The sequence below is a fragment of the Mixophyes fleayi genome, chromosome 4 (assembly GCF_038048845.1).
Source record: "Mixophyes fleayi isolate aMixFle1 chromosome 4, aMixFle1.hap1, whole genome shotgun sequence".
NCBI lineage: Eukaryota > Metazoa > Chordata > Amphibia > Anura > Limnodynastidae > Mixophyes > Mixophyes fleayi.
In genome coordinates, this window is record NC_134405.1 from 25,396,039 (window position 1) to 25,416,873 (window position 20,835).

At 40.0% G+C, this 20,835-nt stretch overlaps 1 long non-coding RNA gene and 2 other non-coding genes across 5 annotated transcripts; 2 read left to right on the forward strand and 1 right to left on the reverse strand.

The window, feature by feature from the left end:
• Nucleotides 1-685: 685 nt before the first annotated feature.
• Nucleotides 686-759, reverse strand: TRNAI-AAU (transfer RNA isoleucine (anticodon AAU)). Its single transcript has one exon. It is a non-coding gene; the product is annotated as a tRNA-Ile (tRNA).
• Nucleotides 760-6,908: 6,149 nt separating this feature from the next.
• Nucleotides 6,909-14,333, forward strand: LOC142151129 (uncharacterized). 3 transcript variants are annotated; one of them, XR_012691152.1, is made up of 2 exons: nt 6,909-8,391; nt 9,689-14,333. It is a non-coding gene; the product is annotated as an uncharacterized LOC142151129 (long non-coding RNA). The 3 variants fall into 3 exon arrangements; XR_012691153.1 differs by having other exon boundaries at nt 12,822-14,333; XR_012691154.1 differs by having other exon boundaries at nt 13,386-14,333.
• A 296-nt stretch (nt 14,334-14,629) lies between these two features.
• On the forward strand, nt 14,630-14,701 carry TRNAW-CCA (transfer RNA tryptophan (anticodon CCA)). The gene has a single exon. It is a non-coding gene; the product is annotated as a tRNA-Trp (tRNA).
• The last annotated feature ends 6,134 nt before the right edge of the window (nt 14,702-20,835 follow it).

Sequence of the window (20,835 nt, forward strand, 5' to 3'; positions counted from 1 at the left end):
GGTGGCACTCTCGTTAGGGAGGGGTGAAGGCTTTAGTCAAAAAGGAAAGCATTGGCTTAACGTGAAGAAAAGATTTTCACCTTGGCCTTGCGTTTATTGTGGGCCTGAAGTCTCTTTCACCTTAAAGGGGCTTTTCGCCTTATGGAGTGGGGTCTTTATAGCCCACCCCTAGGTTTGGCAACCACGAACATGAAGATCCATGGCACCATAAGCGGCCTAATGGCTGCAAATGACCGGAAAAATAGGGCCCTTTTTCTTTTCGTCAGGGGCCCAAATATCCATCCAATGTTCTGTGTGAATACACACACAATGGGAGATTGGAGTCTCTTGCGTTAGGCTTCAATAAAATAACTAAGATGAATGGAGGATGCCGAATGCGTGTAAAACATCACATGGGGCTCCACTGTGCTTACTTTACCCAAATGATCAAGCTACTTGAGGATAATTACCTTCAACCATTTTACTTTTATAAACAGCGCTGAAAATGGGCTAGACATTACAGCTCCAACAAATGTTACATCACATGTGTGGTCCCGGTTTTTCATTTCAAAATACTGGGAGGCTATTTTGGAGGTATACAAGGAAAATATTTAGCCACGCATAGGGTACATACTCAAAACTACATAACGTGCCAAGCAAAACAAGATAGTTTCATTTACTTTGCTGGGCAAAGGAAAAAGCAAGTTGGCCCATACGGGGATCGAACCCACGACCTTGGTGTTATTAGCACCACGCTCTAACCAACTGAGCTAACCGGCCATTTTTCTTACAAGCTATTGGAAGTTTTAGCCAACCCGACACGGGGTAGCAAGAAGAAGCCACACCAAATGAGATGTCTCAGCGGTAGGTGAAGAAGTGATTGCAGTTTCCTAACCTGTTGCACCTATTGTGTTCCCATATCCACGGGAGTGGTTCTTATCCATCTGGGAGGAGATCATAGAAAAGAAGGGTGACAACGAAGGAAGAAAATGAGCAAACTTCTTGATAAGCTCCGTCAATGCTATGGTGACACTTTGTCCCAGAACCTTCTGGAGGAGCCTGAGTGAAAGGAGGTCGTTGAGCAAATTACCTGGAAATTGCTTTGCTTATCCCAGGAAACCAGACTAGATACCATGTTCCTGATGTCCTGAGCCAGCAGGAATCCTCTTCACGGGAGAGGCCGGCAGAAGAAGTGTTTATTCCCGACACTCTTCCACAGCAATATGGTAAGACAAATGAAAGCCTCACTGCCGTAAAAGAGGTGAAATCAATAAAAGGGTTATGGCCAAGGTTCCCTGAGGAACTACTCTTAAGGATGCACATGAAGAAACTGGTAGCTGAATGCCAGCTACTGAGCGTGCCCTGCCTCGAATTGACTTGTAAGGAAAATTTACAGCACATCGCCTGTGTCCAGGAAGACCTGATCAACTACTACAATGATTATCGGATGTGGATCCTTCAACCGGGGCCCAAGGTAAGTTTTCTGGAGCAGCTGGAGTGCCGGGAGGGGTATTTCCAACTGCCTCTGGAAAAAATAGCAAGACTGCTCTGCCAGACATTTCTGTCCTGATGAACAAGTGCTCCATTGTGTCCACACTCCTAGTTGTCCAGCAGACCCTGCACAGGGAGGCTGACGGTGATATAGGTCTCAGGAAGGAGCTGACTCTATAGATTTCTATAGGTGACACCAGCGGAAAGTGGAGAAGACTCTGCTGAATGGTGATCTAGTGTTGAATGAGAGTTGTTTATTGTGTAATTGGCACGAAAATCGGCTGAACAACCTATAGTGTGTACCCACCCTAAGCCAGGGGTACTCAATGAGGCACTTGTGAACTGGATACCCTTTTCACTTTGTAAAGTACACTGAAAAACACCTTTTTTGTACCTTGCCCTGGCTTTATAGTCAGACACGTCAATTTTTATACATCTGGCCATACGGTTGGGCCCGTATGGCCCAATTTATTTCCTTATTTAACACATAGAACTTACACTGTCATGTTTTGTCATACTCCTTTTATTGTGTGTTGGTTTTTACCTTTGGTTGGAGGTGGTTAGGACCTTTATAGGCCACCATACTCACTATGTCAGTTGTGGCACTCTCGTTAGGGAGGGGTGAAGGATTTAGTCAAAAAGGAAAGCATTGGCTTAACTTGAAGAAAAGATTTTCACCTTGGCATTGCGTTTATTGTGGGCCTAAAGTCTCTTTCACCTTAAAGGGGCTTTTCGCCTTATGGAGTGGGGTCTTTATAGCCCACCCCTAGGTTTGGCAACCACGAACATGAAGATCCATGGCACCATAAGCGGCCTAATGGCTGCAAATGACCGGAAAAATAGGGCCCTTTTTCTTTTCGTCGGGGGCCCAAATATCCATCCAATGTTCTGTGTAAATACACACGCAATGGGAGATTGGAGTCTCTTGCGTTAGGCTTCAATAAAATAACTAAGATGAATGGAGGATGCCGAATGCGTGTAAAACATCACATGGGGCTCCACTGCGCTTACTTTACCCAAATGATCAAGCTAATTGAGGATAATTATCTTCAACCATTTTACTTTTATAAACAGCGTTGAAAATGGGCAAGACATTATAGCTCCAACAAATGTTACATCACATGTGTGGTCCCGCTTTTTCATTTCAAAATACTGGGAGGCTATTTTGGAGGTATACAAGGAAAATATTTAGCCATGAATAGGGTACATACTCAAAACTACATAACGTGCCAAGCAAAACAAGATAGTTTCATTTACTTTGCTGGGCAAAGGAAAAAGCAAGTTGGCCCATACGGGGATCGAACCTGCGACCTTGGCGTTATTAGCACCACGCGCTAACCAACAGAGCTAACCGGCCATTTTTCTTACATTCTGTTGGAAGTTTTAGCCAACCCGACACGGGGTAGCATGAAGAAGCCACACCAAATGAGATGTCTCAGCGGTAGGTGAAGATGTGCTTGCAGTTTCCTAACCAGTTCCACCTATTCTGTTCCCATATCCACGGGAGTGGTTCTTATCCATCTGGTAGGAGATCATAGAAAAGAAGGAAGACAACAAAGGAAGAAAATGAGCAAACTTCTTGATAAGCTCCGTCAATGCTATGGTGACACTTTGTCCCAGAACCTTCTGGAGGAGCCTGAGTGAAAGGAGGTCGTTGAGCAAATTACCTGGAAATTGCTTTGCTTATCCCAGGAAACCAGACTAGATACCATGTTCCTGACGTCCTGAGCCAGCAGGAATCCTCTTCACGGGAGAGGCCGGCAGAAGAAGTGTTTATTCCCGACACTCTTCCACAGCAATATGGTAAGACAAATGAAAGCCTCACTGCCGTAAAAGAGGTGAAATCAATAAAAGGGTTATGGCCAAGGTTCCCTGAGGAACTACTCTTAAGGATGCACATGGAGAAACTGGTAGCTGAATGCCAGCTACTGGGCGTGCCCTGCCTCGAATTGACTTGTAAGGAGAATTTACAGCACATCGCCTGTGTCCAGGAAGACCTGATCAACTACTACAATGATTATCGGATGTGGATCCTTCAACCGGGGCCCAAGGTAAGTTTTCTGGAGCAGCTGGAGTGCCGGGAGGGGTATTTCCAACTGCCTCTGGAAAAAATAGCAAGACTGCTCTGTCAGACATTTCTGTCCTGATGAACAAGTGCTCCATTGTGTCCACACTCCTAGTTGTCCAACAGACCCTGCACAGGGAGGCTGACGGTGATATAGGTCTCAGGAAAGAGCTGACTCTATAGATTTCTATAGGTGACACCAGCGGAAATTGGAGAAGACTCTACTGAATGGTGATCTAGTGTTGAATGAGAGTTGTTTATTGTGTAATTGGCACGACAATCGGCTGAACAACCTATAGTGTGTACCCACCCTAAGCCAGGGGTACTCAATGAGGCACTTGTGAACTGGATACCATTTTCACTTTGTAAAGTACACTGAAAAACACCTTTTTTGTACCTTGCCCTGGCTTTATAGTCAGACACGTTAATTTTTATACATCTGGCCATACGGTTGGGCCCGTATGGCCCTATTTATTTCCTTATTTAACACATAGAACTTACACTGTCATGTTTTGTCATACTCCTTTTATTGTGTGTTGGTTTTTACCTTTGGTGGGAGGTGGTTAGGACCTTTATAGGCCACCATACTCACTATGTCAGTTGGTGGCACTCTCGTTAGGGAGGGGTGAAGGCTTTAGTCAAAAAGGAAAGCATTGGCTTAACGTGAAGAAAAGATTTTCACCTTGGCCTTGCGTTTATTGTGGGCCTGAAGTCTCTTTCACCTTAAAGGGGCTTTTCGCCTTATGGAGTGGGGTCTTTATAGCCCACCCCTAGGTTTGGCAACCACGAACATGAAGATCCATGGCACCATAAGCGGCCTAATGGCTGCAAATGACCGGAAAAATAGGGCCCTTTTTCTTTTCGTCAGGGGCCCAAATATCCATCCAATGTTCTGTGTAAATACACACGCAATGGGAGATTGGAGTCTCTTGCGTTAGGCTTCAATAAAATAACTAAGATGAATGGAGGATGCCGAATGCGTGTAAAACATCACATGGGGCTCCACTGTGCTTACTTTACCCAAATGATCAAGCTACTTGAGGATAATTACCTTCAACCATTTTACTTTTATAAACAGCGCTGAAAATGGGCTAGACATTACAGCTCCAACAAATGTTACATCACATGTGTGGTCCCGGTTTTTCATTTCAAAATACTGGGAGGCTATTTTGGAGGTATACAAGGAAAATATTTAGCCACGAATAGGGTACATACTCAAAACTAGATACCATGTTCCTGACGTCCTGAGCCAGCAGGAATCCTCTGATTCCTGCTGAAGGGTGATTACATCTAACATAGATGCCTGTGTCACATGGGCAGTCTCCTGAACACATCAGATTGTGGTTAACTCTCATCCATAGTAAGCAATTAGGATTCAATTCATCCTGATGCATCCTTCGTTTTTCTCATTGAAGAGTAGAAAATAATGGCTGTAGGTCACCAGCAAACTTTTCCATGAAAAAAAACAAGTATTCAAGGTAGTTTTGCTAATATTGAATATGTTCTAGAAATAAAATGTCTGTCAAAATGTAGTCAACACGTGCTGAACTCTACGTTACAGGACAGAGCAGTTGATTGCAGTGAAATCATTAATTGCGTGCATGATCCTTGATGTATTTTTTCTGGATTTCAGAAGTGCAGACTGTAAAGAAGATACAGTCGAAGCCTGAAATGCCCGAAGAATCCGTGCAACTTCATGATAATAGCTCTGTTTTTCTATATTTTCTGGATGTTAGCACAACTGGGAAGGTTGTTTCCTACTGGCCACATGGCACAACTAAAACGCTACTGTTTCCTTATAGGATTGAGTGTAAAAATCACGTAAGAATCAATGGAACATTTCTCGCATCATCCTGATTGACTTATGACTGGTTTGTGAGATCGATTGGTAAGAATCAACTGGTGCAAGTTTTTCAAGAGCATATATATTCAAGGGACCTCGTGGCGCAACGGTAGCAAGTCTGACTCCAGATCAGAAGGTTGCGTGTTCAAATCACGTCAGGCTCAGCTGCAGTTTTGATGGTCAAGCTGTCAACTGTGCCTAGTGATACGCAACAAATGTTCGAAACTTCCATGAATTTCTACGGCCTTCTGAAGGGTGATTACATCTAACATAGAAGCCTGTGTCACATGGGCAGTCTCCTGAACTGATTGTGGTTAAATCTCATCCATAGTAAGCAATAAGGATTCAATTCATCCTGACGCATCCTTTGTTTTTCTCATTGAAGAGTAGAAAATAATGGCTGTAGGTCACCAACAAACTTTTCTATGAAAAAAAACAAGTATTCAAGGTAGTTTTGCTAATATTGAATATGTTCTAGAAATAAAATGTCTGTCAAAATGTAGTCAACACGTGCTGAACTCTACGTAATAGGACAGAGCAGTTGATTGCAGTGAAATCATTAATTGCTTGCATGATCCTTGATGTATATTTTCTGGATTTCAGAAGTGCAGACTGTAAAGAAGATACAGTCGAAGCCTGAAATGCCCGACGAATCCGTGCAACTTCATGATAATAGCTCTGTTTTTCTATATTTTCTGGATGTTACCACAACTGGTAAGGTTGTCTCCTACTGGCCACATGGCACAACTAAAATGCTACTGTTTCCTTATAGGATTGAGTGTAAAAATCACGTAAGAATCAATGGAACATTTCTCGCATCATCTTGATTGACTTATGACTGGTTTGTGAGATCGATTGGTAAGAATCAACTGACGCAAGTTTTTCAAGAACATATATATTCAAGGGACCTCGTGGCGCAACAGTAGTGCATCTGTCTCCAGATCAGAAGGTTGCGTGTTCAAATCATGTTGGAGTCAGCTGCAGTTTTGATGGTAAAACTGTCAACTGTGCCTAGTGTTACGCAACGAATGTTCGAAACTTCCATGAATTTCTACGGCCTTCTGAAGGGTGATTACATCTAACATAGAAGCCTGTGTCACATGGGCAGTCTCCTGAACACATCAGATTGTGGTTAACTCTCATCCATAGTAAGCAATAAGGATTCAATTCACCCTGACGCATCCTTTTTTTTTCTCATTGAAGAGTAGAAAATAATGGCTGTAGGTCACCAACAAACTTTTCCATGAAAAAAAACAAGTATTCAAGGTAGTTTTGCTAATATTGAATATGTTCTAGAAATAAAATGTCTGTCAAAATGTAGTCAACACGTGCTGAACTCTACGTTACAGGACAGAGCAGTTGATTGCAGTGAAATCATTAATTGCTTGCATGATCCTTGATGTATTTTTTCTGGATTTCAGAAGTGCAGACTGTAAAGAAGATACAGTCGAAGCCTGAAATGCCCGAAAAATCCGTGCAACTTCATGATAATAGCTCTGTTTTTCTATATTTTCTGGATGTTAGTGTTAAATATGATTTTTTGTTAAGGCCTCATAAGGCCTTTGTTCAGCCATTTTATTGTAACTTGTATAGAAATATTATTTGCTAGAAGAGATTATTCATTTTTCTGTTAACTTGCAGTTTTGCAATATGTGAGCCTATGGCCTTGAAGTTGAACTAATAGGGAACACCTGAAGAATGTAACCAGTTATGAAAACAATAATGAGCTTCATATCCAGCTGGTAGTATGGGAACTGTATCCATGGTGTTGCACATAGCATATCTCCAACTCCCCTTGAGATAAGAAATAATAGGCTCATCTGTCCTTAGAAGGGGGAGAAAAGTAAACACCTCAAGAATACGTGAGAAAGTTAATCAGTAGCGCTTCTCATAAACTAGTGGTATAAACTATTGTATGCATATGACGTAGGATTCATTTATTCAGTAGCCTATAAAAACCTGTATCTTTGTATCAATAAACTAGAGAATATTCCTTGTATACAGAACTTGGTCTGTGTCAATTCTCTCCAGCTGATTGAAGCGCTTCCAGATATACTTGACACCACAGGCAGACTTGGGTCGGAATTTTAGATCTACCAACTTGGAGGTCGCCACAGAGATTCGCTGTCCAGCAGGCTACAAGACAGACAACGGAGGTTTCCCAGCACATTGAACCCCAACATCCGCGGTCAGTAGATTTCTACTCGTTGGTCTTCCTAGTCTGGGTCACCTCATGTCTGTCTGAGGCACCTGACACGCGAATTTGTGAGTCTCAAGTATCATCTGATTAATATAATACAGTATTAACCCAATTTGTTTACTGTAATTGTATTGTTGATTAGATTTTTGAAAGATGATTGAATTTTGAGTGCATGTGTTTGTACCTATGTATGATGTATAAAGCATAAAAGTCACATAAGACATTGATCAAAGAAGCATGTAATGGAATAGAGGGATTTAGAGAGTTATTGTTTTGAACATTGAGTGAACATTTTAGACACCATCCCCAGAGGTATATCAAAGAAGGGAGATTCTGTAATCTGCCCAAATTGTGTAAGAGAGATTTCCAAAAGACCTTCGTCCCAGATACTGTCAAAGAAGCTATTTAGCACGGACATCCAGTACAAGGAGTCCACAGAACGGGACGTCCAGTGCAAGGACAACCCACAGAAACTAGATAAGAGTCCCGATTTGGACTCAACAGAATACTGTCAATACGAGTAATATAGATAGTAAACAAATGACAGCAGCTCCCTCATAGATATGATGCACAAAGACTTAAGGAAATGGGGGAGTAGAAGGTCTGCAGGGAATTTTTCAAGAAAGCGGGGATAGCCAAAGATATGTGTGGATGGAGAAACAAAGGTGTTGCAAGTGGTAATGTGACAAGAACAAAGGGGTATTGAGATCAAACCCCAAGAGATTGTTTGAGGTGGCACAGGAAAGTTGAGATCTGAAAAGTCGAAATATATGTGGATATGCTAAATGCATCGGAAGCTGAATAATGAATCAAGTAGGTTGTATATTATAAATGTATGTTTGATCCTGTGCAGCTGAATAAGTGAAATGTGCCCCTCCCTTATTCTGTGTAAATGATTTCAGTGTGTTGAGATAAGAAGCACACTGTTTTTTGTTTTTTGACAATGTATGTAAAATTAAAAAAATGTGTCCGGAGTGCTGATTGATGATAACATGTTGAAGCTAACTTGTATTTAGTGTAATGCTGGGACTTGTAGTTCCACAGCAGTAGGCTGGAAGATGTCAGTTAAGTTTTCTTTCTCTGTATGTGAGTTTTGTCTCCGTCTTACTGCGTGTGAGAGAGATCCGTGATAATTCACATTGTTTGTTCTCTGTCTTAGTGCTCTATAAGGGAGATGTTTGATTTACTTTAAATCACAATGTTTGTCTGTCTTGTCCGTTTTTTTACAAGAGACATGTTTCAAGGTTGAAAAAGTTGTACATTCATTGCTTAATGATAAGCTTTTAAAAAGATACAAAAGAAGTTTTAAAATGTTTGGTCCGATTGCACGGACAAGATTGTAAATAATGTACATTATCATTATAAGTACTAGTGTCAGAACAAAGCTGGCTGGGATCCAACAAGCCGTTTCTGTATTTGAACAAAATAATTTTGTTTCTGAAGTTCAGAAATATAGCTTTCTCTTTAATGAAGTTGAGAATTGTGGGAGTGAGCTTACATGCTGTTTTTATCTGTGTTAAAATGGCGCTGATGAATGTTCTCAGAAATCAGGAGGGTTTGTTATGCCTTTAAAGAAATGTTACGAGATAAAATGTCGTCTGTGAGCGAGACTTAAGTGAATATATTTTTACTTTGAACACGAAAATCACAGAATCTAGAAATATGTGTGAATATTTGGTCACGGGAGAGAGATTTTGTTGAGAAAATGTTGAATGATTTACAGACACAATGTATTGTGTCTAACGAGAGTACTCTGATTTATGAGACAGTGCTGCTTTTAAAATGGTTGAATACTTGGAACCAAGATTCCAGATTGAATGTTTCTAAACCCGGAAATTTAATTAGTGTCATTTAAAAGGGCTGTACTAAGAGATGATAAGAAAGGAGTGGCTTTGAACACTCGCCCAGGTCTCATCACTTTGACATTCTCTATTTGTGAAATTAGGGACTGCCCCTTTGAGGAAATCAAGGCATGGAACGCATAGCGTCACAGTTAAGCTTTTAGCAGCTGTTCACTGGTTACCTGATAACAGTATACACGCATGTTACAGTTACAGTAATTCCTAGTAAATAAATGTTAATCTCTATGCAAAAGTTTTTTTATTCACAGGTCTCCAGCTGCAAAGACCCATTAGGCAATCCAGATTGCATTGATTTAACTTCCAATGCACCATCTTTGCACCACAACAAACATAAGTATAAACTAATGAAGGATTTAAATAACGTAAACTCTTCTGAGTAATGATTACCTTGTTTTGGAAAGAGATATTAGAGTTTATGTGCTATTCGCATAGCAAATGCATGAACTAGGTGGTTTTTCTGTATGTGCAGAAAGCAAAAGGTTTTTATTTGTATCCTCATTACAGTTTTGAGTAAATCAGTGTTTGTAAAGACATTTACTGCCCTTATTTACTGTGCTATAATTGTCATATACTGTAAATAATTCTTTTTATTGTGGGTATGGTAATGCATTGATGGGAATTCTATATTTTTACAGAAATGAAAAAGATTTAAGACTTTAAGAGCAATTGTATGTGCTCCTGCATTAGCACTTCTGGATCATAGCAAGCCATTTATACTCTCCTCTGAGCAGAACCAAATGTTTAACCAATTTTAAGCTGAAATAACTTCAGCGCCAGCACTGGCTTTGCCAGATTATGACAAGCCTTTCACATTATTTTGTTATGAAGTCAGTGCACATGTACAAGGAGTACTGACACAAATACATGGTCGCAAGCTAAGGTCACTTGCATACTACTCTGCTTTAGTGCTTGAAAAGAGTATAGATATTGTGCTAGGACACCCAGTTACCTTAACGGTATCGTACGTTGTGACAGAAACCAAGCACAAGCAAAACATTTGTTACCGGCCAGATTTACTAAGTATGAAGATATACAGCACAAAGGACATTCCCTCCTATTGTGAAATGAGTGACATATAACACTTGCCGAGCGCACTGTGTATTTTCTTCCTCCCTTTCCTTTTTTATTAGAAGACAAAAAAAAAAAAAAAAAGGAAGCACAAGAGGCCCCAGAGCCTCTCATGTTCACAGATATATGTTAAGACCTTCAGACAAGGGGAATCTGAGTAAACTGTATTTTAAGTTTTTTAAAGGTCCAAGGGAGACCAGAGAGGGGAGTTCATTGATATTAGCAGGAGGAATATAGATTGCACGTTATTTTCCTTTGCTGTGCGCTGTAGATGTGTACTAGACTAGAAAGGAAAGCCAAGTTTGGAAGAACCAGACTCAGGCCCATAGTAATGTATAGATCATTATACATAATTAGAAAATTCTAATATGAAAGTTTAACCCAACCAAATAAAGAAAAGAGCAACCCATGACTACAGGGGTTTACACCCAATGCAGGAATGTGTTTGTGAGTATTGTGGCCCAACACATTATTATATACACTAATAGAACTGATGATGTGGCTTATTAACAGGTTATTTAAGCTAAGTGTTTCTCTTCCAGAAGAATTAAAGTTACCACATCTGTCTTAACCGTTGTACTGTACACTCCATCTAATGAGTGTAAACTTTGTGGAACTCAGAAACCAAGAACCTTTTCCTTGGATTCCACATGCTCCTTACTGAAGCCTATCCTAATGAAGTAGCACTGCTTACTCCCAGTAACGTTACACTTAAGCAGTGCACAATGTTGAATCCTGCTGCCTTATTGCAGCAAGTTTCAAAAGATGGGAGAAGTACCTGTATATATTGGGGTTACCCTAGGGATTTGGGGGAATTCCATTCCAGCTTGAACAGAAAGAAAGGAAAAAAAAAAATGCAAACAAAATTTTTCTGAACATGATTGCATAGAACTAATGAAACAAGAATCTCTGGTTTTATCTCACATTAAAGATAAACCATTACCAGATGCAGACATCACTCTTTTTGTAGATGGTTCACACTATCACATAGATCCTGTCCCGTATACAGGGTGTGCTGTAACCACACACACAGAAATAGTGATACAACAGACTCTACCGAGTCACATGTCAGCACAAGAAGCTGAACTAAAGGCCCTGACACTTGCATGCATATATGCAAAAGGACAAAGAGTAAATATTTACACTGATTCAAGTTATGCATTTGTAATTGCGCATGATTATGGCCCTGTATGGAAAAGTAGGGACCTTATGGGTTCAGCAAGCAAACCAGTCAATATGATGAACATACCAGGGCACTGTTCACTGCATTCCAGCTGTCCTCCAAACAGTGATGAAGGTGAAGACACACACAGAGATACTACCCCCGAAGCTAAGTGAAATAGACCAGGCCGCACGAGAAGCCGCCATAGCCCCAGTACCCCAAGGGGAGTCTATTTACATGGTGACCCCCTGACCCCTGTTTGACCAGAGCACACTCCAACTTATGGAAAGACAAGCAACAGAAAATAAGAAAAAGACTTGGGCAATACATGGAGCACTAGAAGTGCAAGGAGTGGTGTAAAGGTCAGCGTTTGTGTCTGCCAAAAGTAGTTTATCCCATTATGGCCAATATAGCACACGAGAAAGTGCATCTGGGAAAAGATGCTATGGTTGTACTCACTAGCAGCTTATGGATAGTACCAGGGTTCGCCCAAGCAGCACAGTCGTTAGTGGCAGAATGCCTAGTCTGTGCACAAAGTAACCCGAGTAAGTCTGTCCTATGGAAAAGCACACCCCAGACATAATATCCCTATAAGAGGATACAGATAGACTTTATAACTTCTCAAATGCTCGGGCTTTGAGAATGTGCTTGTCTGTGTCAACTTCTTTAGTCACTGGCTGGAGACATGGCTGTATAGAAAAGCAAATGCTAAAGCATTAGCCAAGAAAATTGCGAATGAGGTAATCTGATGATATGGTGTACCAGAGGTCATTGTAAGTAACAGAGGGATACACTTTACGGGGCAAGGATTCCAGAAACTATCACACCCCCTACAGATCCCAAAGTTCAGGATGTATGGAGCGCCTTAATGGTACACTGAAATTGAAAATGCAGAAAATAATGGCTGAAACAGGTCTGCCATGGATCTCATGTTTACCTGCACTCAGTAAAAAATACTGCTAGGAAAGACACAGGTTTAACACCATATGAGATATTGTTTGGCACAGCAAACAGAACAGGCTGTTATTTTCCATAGCAACTACACCATGTATATAGTGATTTGTTGAATTATGTTGCCTTATTATAGAAACAACTAACTGAAATACATGGTCAAATATTCTCCTCCATTGCAAACCCTAATTTTGATACAGGTACCCATAAACTGCACCCTGGGGGGCTGGGTGGTCGTGAGAAAGCACATCAGGAGAAGTCTTGAACCCAGATACAAGGGTCCTTATCAAGTCCTGTTGACGACTCCCATGGCAGTGAAAGTACAGGAAAGAGACACCTGGATTCACGCATAACACTGCAAAGTCTTCAAATCAGGGGAGTCTTGTTCTGATAAATAGAAATGACTGTCTCATTGTATTGATATGTCTTGCCAGAATAATTGTGACTGAAGTAGGGATTAAGGCCTCCCTAACCCAGTATGAAACAGACAGTTAAGTGACATATTGCCTATGCCACTGTGAGAAACATATGGGAAGGAGTGCTCAACAATTTGCACTCATAGTAGAGTAAACTCTGAAAATGTCTTTGTGCAGATGCATAACCTCATTGGTAAAGTTGTCAGTAATGATTCATGTTGGATATTGGAAATATTGGCATTAGTAGCAAATGGTTTAGCAATCCTGTTGATCGTATAGATGATAATGAAACTAAATATATGGCTGATTAAGAAGTTACTGACACTTGATTGTTGTCTCTCCAAAAAGGGAACCACTGAAAATCCCGAACCTCTGATGATCACAGAAATTACTTCTGAAACCTGACCAGACTATGAGTGTCATGAATTATTTGGACTAGCAAAGCCAAAGAACTGCAGAGTTTGCAACAAGAAACTACTAAAGATTGAACAAAGGACATGCAAGGCCTGCAGAACTACTATAGACTCATTAACTATCTTTTAAGAAACCATCTTTTAAGAAACCATCTTCTAAGAAACCATCTTTTCTAGACATGGACATTTGCCAAAATGCATCTCCTCATAAATCAAGTTAGGACAGGGAGGATCACAGGCTTATTAGTGGGGGATGAGTTGACAGATTCCTAAGGGGACCAACTCTATGCATGTGGCCTTCTACATGTGTATAAGTACCTGCTTATTAAGAATGTGGTTCTATAGATAGGATTAGGTAGGTAGGAGGAGAAAGGGTCGAAAATTGAATAAAAGATGGGAAATGTTAAATATGATTTTTTGTTAAGGCCTCATAAGGCCTTTGTTCAGCCATTTTATTGTAACTTGTATAGAAATATTATTTGCTAGAAGAGATTATTCATTTTTCTGTTAACTTGCAGTTTTGCAATATGTGAGCCTATGGCCTTGAAGTTGAACTAATAGGGAACACCTGAAGAATGTAACCAGTTATGAAAACAATAATGAGCTTCATATCCAGCTGGTAGTATGGGAACTGTATCCATGGTGTTGCACATAGCATATCTCCAACTCCCCTTGAGATAAGAAATAATAGGCTCATCTGTCCTTAGAAGGGGGAGAAAAGTAAACACCTCAAGAATACGTGAGAAAGTTAATCAGTAGCGCTTCTCATAAACTAGTGGTATAAACTATTGTATGCATATGACGTAGGATTCATTTATTCAGTAGCCTATAAAAACCTGTATCTTTGTATCAATAAACTAGAGAATATTCCTTGTATACAGAACTTGGTCTGTGTCAATTCTCTCCAGCTGATTGAAGCGCTTCCAGATATACTTGACACCACAGGCAGACTTGGGTCGGAATTTTAGATCTAACATTAGCACAACTGGTAAGGTTGTTTCCTACTGGCCACATGGCACAACTAAAACGCTACTGTTTCCTTATAGGATTGAGTGTAAAAATCACGTAAGAATCAATGGAACATTTCTCGCATCATCCTGATTGACTTATGACTGGTTTGTGAGATCGATTGGTAAGAATCAACTGGTGCAAGTTTTTCAAGAGCATATATATTCAAGGGACCTCGTGGCGCAACGGTAGCAAGTCTGACTCCAGATCAGAAGGTTGCGTGTTCAAATCACGTCGGGGTCAGCTGCAGTTTTGATGGTAAAACTGTCAACTGTGCCTAGTGATACGCAACGAATGTTCGAAACTTCCATGAATTTCTACGGCCTTCTGAAGGGTGATTACATCTAACATAGAAGCCTGTGTCACATGGGCAGTCTCCTGAACTGATTGTGGTTAAATCTCATCCATAGTAAGCAATAAGGATTCAATTCATCCTGACGCATCCTTCGTTTTTCTCATTGAAGAGTAGAAAATAATGGCTGTAGGTCACCAACAAACTTTTCCATGAAAAAAACCAAGTATTAAAGGTAGTTTTGCTAATATTGAATATGTTCTAGAAATAAAATGTCTGTCAAAATGTAGTCAACACGTGCTGAACTCTACGTTACAGGACAGAGCAGTTGATTGCAGTGAAATCATTAATTGCTTGCATGATCCTTGATGTATTTTTTCTGGATTTCAGAAGTGCAGACTGTAAAGAAGATACAGTCGAAGCCTGAAATGCCCGACGAATCCGTGCAACTTCATGATAATAGCTCTGTTTTTCTATATTTTCTGAATGTTAGCACAACTGGTAAGGTTGTCTCCTACTGGCCACATGGCACAACTAAAATGCTACTGTTTCCTTATAGGATTGAGTGTAAAAATCACGTAAGAATCAATGGAACATTTCTCGCATCATCTTAATTGACTTATGACTGGTTTGTGAGATCGATTGGTAAGAATCAACTGGCGCAAGTTTTTCAAGAACATATATATTCAAGGTACCTCGTGGCGCAACAGTTGTGCGTCTGACTCCAGATCAGAAGGTTGCGTTTTCAAATCACGTCAGGCTCAGCTGCAGTTTTGATGGTCAAGCTGTCAACTGTGCCTAGTGATACGCAACAAATGTTCGAAACTTCCATGAATTTCTACGGCCTTCTGAAGGGTGATTACATCTAACATAGAAGCCTATGTCACATGGGCAGTCTCCTGAACTGATTGTGGTTAAATCTCATCCATAGTAAGCAATAAGGATTCAATTCATCCTGACGCATCCTTCGTTTTTCTCATTGAAGAGTAGAAAATAATGGCTGTAGGTCACCAACAAACTTTTCCATGAAAAAAAACAAGTATTCAAGGTAGTTTTGCTAATATTGAATATGTTCTAGAAATAAAATGTCTGTCAAAATGTAGTCAACACGTGCTGAACTCTACGTTACAGCACAGAGCAGTTGATTACAGTGAAATGATTAATTGCTTGCATGATCCTTGATGTATTTTTTCTGGATTTCAGAAGTGCAGACTCTAAAGAAGATACAGTCGAAGCCTGAAATGCCCGATGAAACCGTGCAACTTCATGATTATAGCTCTGTTTTTCTATATTTTCTGGATGTTAGCACAAATGGTAAGGTTGTTTCCTACTGGCCACATGGCACAACTAAAACACTACTGTTTCCTTATAGGGTTGAGCGTAAAAATCACGTAAGAATCAATGGAACATTTCTTGCATCATCTTGATTGAGTTATGACTGGTTTGTGAGATCGATTGGTAAGATTCAACTGGCGCAAGTTTTTTTAGAAAGTATATATTCAAGGGACCTTTTCTATATTTTCTGGATGTTAGCACAACTGGTAAGGTTGTTTCCTACTGGCCACATGGCACATCTAAAACGCTACTGTTTCCTTATAGGATTGAGCGTAAAAATCACGTAAGAATCAATGGAACATTTTTCGCATCATCTTGATTGAGTTATGACTGGTTTGTGAGATCGATTGGTAAGATTCAACTGGCGCAAGTTTTTTTAGAAAGTATATATTCAAGGGACCTTTTCTATATTTTCTGGATGTTAGCACAACTGGTAAGGTTGTTTCCTACTGGCCACATGGCACAACTAAAACGCTACTGTTTCCTTATAGGATTGAGCGTAAAAATTCAAGATTCAACTGGCGCAAGTTTTTTTAGAAAGTATATATTCAAGGGACCTTGTGGCACAACGGTAGCGTGTCTGACTCCAGATCAGAAGGTTGCGTGTTCAAATCATGTCAGGGCCAGCTGCAGTTTTGATGGTAAAACTGTCAACTGTGCCTAGTGATAAGCAACGAATGCTCAAAACTTCCATGAATTTCTACGGCCTTCTGAAGGGTGATTACATCTAACATAGATGCCTGTGTCACATGGGCAGTCTCCTGAAAACATCGTATTGTGGTTAATTCTCATCCATAGTAAGCAATAAGGATTCAATTCATCCTGACGCATCCTTCATTTTTCTCATTGAAGAGTAGAAAATAATGGCTGTAGGTCACCAACATACTTTTCCATGAAAAAAAACAAGTATTCAAGGTAGTTTTGCTAATATTGAATATGTTCTAGAAATAAAATGTCTGTCAAAATGTAGTCAACACGTGCTGAACTCTACGTTACAGGACAGAGCAGTTGATTACAGTGAAATAATTAATTGCTTGCATGATCCTTGATGTATTTTTTCTGGATTTCAGAGGTGCAGACTGTAAAGAAGATACAGTCGAAGCCTGAAATGCCCGATGAATCCGTGCAACTTCATGATTATAGCTCTGTTTTTCTATATTTTCTCTATGTTCGCACAACTGGTAAGGTTGTTTCCTACTGGCCACATGGCACAACTAAAACGCTACTGTTTCCTTATAGGATTGAGCGTAAAAATTAGGGATGTGCACCGGCGACTTTTGAGGTCTCGTGTTTTGTGTTTTGGATCCGGATTTTCGTTATTTTTGAGGTTCGGATTTGTCTTGCAAAACACTTGACGAAAGGTCTCGGTTCGGATTTAAGGTATTGGATTCGGATTTTTTGTGAAAAAAACATAAAAAGTTTAAAAATCAAGTTTTTGGGCTTATTTTCACTCCTAGGCTATTATTAACCTCAATAACAAGCATTTCCACTAATTTACAGTGTATTCTGAACACCTCACAATATAGTTATTAGTCCAAAACGTTGCAACAAGGTATCTTTCTGGACTGCGTAGAGGAGTGGGTCACCACAATATATATAATAAGAAAACCATCAACTTGTATGATTCGCACCAATAAATGTACCTGGACTGCGTAGAGGAGTGGGTCACCACAATATATATAATAAGAAAACCATCAACTTGTATGATTCGCACCAATAAATGTACCTGGACTGCGTAGAGGAGTGGGTCACCACAATATCTTAAAAACCCTGAACTTTTATGAATCGCACCAATAATTGTACCTGGACTGCGTAGAGGAGTGGGTCACCACAATATATATTAAAAACCCTGAACTTTTATGATTCGCACCAGTAAATGTACCTGGACTGCGTAGAGGAGTGGGTCACCACAATATCTTAAAAACCCCGAACTTTTATGAATCGCACCAATAAATGTACCTGGACTGCGTAGAGGAGTGGGTCACCACAATATCTTAAAAACCCCGAACTTTTATGAATCGCACCAATAATTGTACCTGGACTGCGTAGAGGAGTGGGTCACCACAATATATTAAAAACCCTGAACTTTTATGATTCGCACCAATAATTGTACCTGGACTGCGTAGAGGAGTGGGTCACCACAATATATTAAAAACCCTGAACTTTTATGATTCGCACCAATAATTGTACCTGGACTGCGTAGAGGAGTGGGTCACCACAATATATTAAAAACCCTGAACTTTTATGATTCGCACCAATAATTGTACCTGGACTGCGTAGAGGAGTGGGTCACCACAATATATTAAAAACCCTGAACTTTTATGATTCGCACCAATAATTGAACCTGGACTGCGTAGAGGAGTGGGTCACCACAATATATTAAAAACCCTGAACTTTTATGATTCGCACCAATAATTGTACCTGGACTGCGTAGAGGAGTGGGTCACCACAATATATTAAAAACCCTGAACTTTTATGATTCGCACCAATAATTGTACCTGGACTGCGTAGAGGAGTGGGTCACCACAATATATTAAAAACCCTGAACTTTTATGATTCGCACCAATAATTGTACCTGGACTGCGTAGAGGAGTGGGTCACCACAATATATTAAAAACCCTGAACTTTTATGATTCGCACCAATAATTGTACCTGGACTGCGTAGAGGAGTGGGTCACCACAATATATATTAAAAACCCTGAACTTTTATGAATCGCACCAATAAATGTACCTGGACTGCGTAGAGGAGTGGGCACTGGGCACCACAATAAAATATATAAAAAACCTTCAACAGATCTGCATTACACTACACATACGGCTGCTCCTCCATCCTCTCCATCATATACATGTTGGAGTTTTAGCGTGTGACAACCTCTTGTTTTTGATAATGTCAGTGCATTTTGAATATTTTTCAATTTGCCCCACACCACTGAATGTACTTTATCTATGATACGCAATACGCATCTATCTATCTTGACTGCGTAGTGTGGTGGCCCCGGTACACAATTTGGTACCGAGGCCACAATATAATTAAAAAACCCTCCACGTGTCAGAATTCCACCAAACAAGTATCTGGACTGCATAGTGGGGTGGCCCCGGTACCCAATTTGATACCGGGGCCACAATACCTCCTCCAAACATGGTACAGACAATTCGTCATTGAGATCCCAGACAGACAGGGTCAAAGTGTTATTGTTTGACTTTGTAAACCCAAAAAACTGTCCCTGTTGCACATAGTCGTGCAATGAAGACTGACTTTTTCATTTAAAGGCACGATCTTTCAAGTGTAGTGTTTGTAAGTCTAAGTCATATTATACTTTTTGTAAAATTGGTTTATTTTGTTCCTCTTTATGGTAATTAATTAGTAATAGAATTAAAGTATGAAATAGAATTAAAGTATGAAATAGAATTAAAGTATGAAATAGAATTAAAGTATGAAATAGAGTGGTATAGAGTTGTAGTGTGGTATAGATAGAGTGGTCCACACAATATAATAATAATAAAACCCTCCACGTGTCAGAATTCCACCAAACAAGTATCTGGACTGCATAGTGGGGTGGCCCCGGTACCCAATTTGATACCGGGGCCACAATACCTCTTCCAAACATGGTACAGACAATTCGTCATTGAGATCCCAGACAGACAGGGTCAAAGTGTTATTGTTTGACTTTGTAAACCCAAAAAACTGTCCCTGTTGCACATAGTCGTGCAATGAAGACTGACTTTTTCATTTAAAGGCACGATCTTTCAAGTGTAGTGTTTGTAAGTCTAAGTCATATTATACTTTTGGTAAAATTGGTTTATTTTGTTCCTCTTTATGGTAATTAATTAGTAATAGAATTAAAGTATGAAATAGAATTAAAGTATGAAATAGAATTAAAGTATGAAATAGAATTAAAGTATGAAATAGAGTGGTATAGAGTTGTAGTGTGGTATAGATAGAGTGGTCCACACAATATTATAATAAAACCCTCAACTGGTCTGAATTCCACCAAACAAGTATCTGGACTGCGTAGTGTGGTGGCCCCGGTACACAATTTGGTACCGAGGCCACAATATAATTAAAAAATTGGGCATCAACTGTCACCGTTGTTTAATATCTGATACACCTAAATATGGACTGCACAGTGGAGTGGCCCCGGTAGTAAATTTGGTGCCGGGGCCACAATACCTCCTCCAACTTCCAAGTGTAGTGTTTATAAAGACAGACAGCGTCGAAGTGTTATTAGTTGACTTTCTTAACCCTAAAATTGTCCCTGTTGCAAATATTCGTGCAATGGACAGTTACTTTTCTATTGAAAGACTCAAGCTTTCAAGTGTAGTGTTTATAAAATATAAACAACAATACAGTAGTTTTAGAGCACGTCAATACCTCTTGTTTTAAATTATGACACGGCATTTTACTTTTGGTTTAATTTCTTGAATTTTTTTAAATTTGGTTTTACTTTTTGAACATGGCAAACGACTGTTGATTGGTCATATAATGCAAAAAAAAAAGTTCCAAGATGGAATTGTCCTTGGGCCCTCACACCCACCCTTATGTTGTTGAAATAGGACATGCACACTTTAACAAACCAATCATTTCAGCGACAGGGCCTACCAAACAACTTTGGCTGAAATGATTGGTTTGTTTGGGCCCCCACACCAAAAAAGCTATTCATCTCTCCCTGTACAGACTAAACAGGCTCTACTGAGGCAAGATGTCGTCCTCATCCTCAACCTCTGATTCCTCTCCCCCTACAGTGTGTAC